Source organism: Chiloscyllium plagiosum, chromosome 11 (assembly GCF_004010195.1).
Source record: "Chiloscyllium plagiosum isolate BGI_BamShark_2017 chromosome 11, ASM401019v2, whole genome shotgun sequence".
Classification (NCBI taxonomy): domain Eukaryota; kingdom Metazoa; phylum Chordata; class Chondrichthyes; order Orectolobiformes; family Hemiscylliidae; genus Chiloscyllium; species Chiloscyllium plagiosum.
In genome coordinates, this window is record NC_057720.1 from 57716050 (window position 1) to 57718286 (window position 2237).

Genomic DNA, 2237 nt, shown 5'->3' on the forward strand with positions numbered 1-2237 from the left:
AGGTTCACGAGGTCAATTCCTGGAATGGCGGGACTATCTTATGTTGAAAGATTGGAGCGACTGGGCTTGTATACCCTTGAGTTTAGAAGACTGAGAGGGGATCTGATTGAGACGTATAAGATTATTAAAGGATTAGAAGTCTGGAGGCAGGAAACATGTTTCTGCTGATGGGTGAGTCCCGCACCAGAGGACACAACTTAAAAATAAGGGGTAGGCCATTTAGGACAGAGATGAGGAGAAACTTCTTCACCCAGAGAGTGGTGGATGTGTGGAATGCTCTGCCCCAGGCGACAGTGGAGGCCCAGTCTCTGGATTTGTTTAAGAAAGAGTTGGATAGAGCTCTCAAGGATAGTGGAATCAAGGGTGATGGAAATAAGGCAGGAACAGGATACTGATTGAGGATGATCAGCCATGATCATAATGAATGGTGGTGCAGGCTCGAAGGGCAGAATCGCCTACTCCTGCACCTATTGTCTATTGTCTATTGAATAGGAAGGGTTTAGAGGGATATGGGCAAAGTATTGGCAAATGGAACTAGATTAGTTGGGATATCTGGTTGGCATGGAAAGTTGGACCGAAGGGTATGTTTCTGTGTTGTACATCTCTATGACTCTATAACTCTTTCTCTGAGTTAGCTGTCTTGAGACTCCTCAGCCTAGGACAAGGAATTTCTGTCACTTTTGATCAACAACATTGTCATTTCTGCTTCACCACTAATATTTATTTTTATTCATTCATTGGATGTGGGCATTAGTGTTTTGGCCAGCTTTTATTGTGTTATTGGTTGTCCTTAGGAAGGTGGTGGTAAGCTGCCCTGTTGAAAGACTTCAGTCCTTTTTTTGCATGTAGATTCATAATGCCATTCGAGAGGGAGTTCCAGGATTTTGATATTTATTTGGATAAGGATAAAAATCAGTCAAGGATTGAGATCAAAGACAGGAAAAGAACAGATCTTTGGGGTGTAAAGTTTAACTGGAGCAGATTGATTGGAAATGAATTTTGGTGAATAAAACAGTGGATGAAAAATAGGAGACTTTCAAAAGAAAAATGAATAGGACACAAACTAGGCATATGCCCATAAAAAATAGATAAATATTCAAAGCTAGAGTACCTTGGATAACGAAGGATGTCAATGAGAAAATAAAGAAGAAAAGGAAAGCATATGATACACACTGGAATAATAATAAAAATAGAAATCAGGAAAAGTTTCTGAAATGCAGTAAAGAAGCTAAGGCTGGAATAAGAAAGTCTAAGAGAAAGCATGAGGAAAAGGTGGCAGGCTGCACTAAAACAAAGAGTAAAATGTTCATCAAACGTATTAATAGTAACAGATTAGTGAAGGATAGGGTGAGGCCAATAAGGAACCAGCATGATAAACTGTTCACTAATATAAAGGGTATGGCAGTTTATTTAGATTCTGGATCAGTGGTGCTGGAAGAGCACAGCAATTCAGGCAGCATCCGAGGACAGGCAAAATCGACGTTGGAGTCATAGAGATGTACAGCATGGAAACAGATCCTTTGATCCAACCCGTCCATGCCGACCAGATATCCCAATCCAATCTAATCCCACCTGCCAGCACCCGGCCCATATCCCTCCAAACCCTTCCTATTCATATACCCATCCAAATGCCTCTTAAGTGTTGCAATTGGTGATTGAATCCTCTGGCAGCTCATTCCGTTGTACCACCCTCTGCGTAAAAAAGTTGCCCCTTACATCTCTCTTACATATTTCTCCTCTCATCCTAAACCTGGCAACTCCCCAACCCCAGGGAAAAGACTTTGTCTATTTATCCTATCCATGCCCCTCGTAATTTTGTAAACCTCTATGAGATCACCCCTCAGTCTCCGACACTCCAGGGAAAACAGCCCCAGCCTGTTCAGCCTCTCCCTGTAGCTCAGATCCTCCAACCCTGGCAACATCCTTGTAAATCTTTTCTGAACCCTTTCAAGTTTCACAACATCTTTCCGATAGGAAGGAGATCAGAATTGCACGCGATATTCCAACAGTAGCCTAACCAATGTCCTGTACAGACGCAACATGACCTCCCAACTCCTGGAATCAATACTCTGACCAATAAAGGAAAGCATACCAAATGCCTTCTTCACTGTCCTATCTACCTGCATTCCCTCGGACCTTACCATTAAGGGTACAAGTCCTGCTAAGATTTGCTTTCCCAAAATGCAGCACCTCGCATTTATCTGAATTAAACTCCATCTGCCACTTCTCAGCCCATT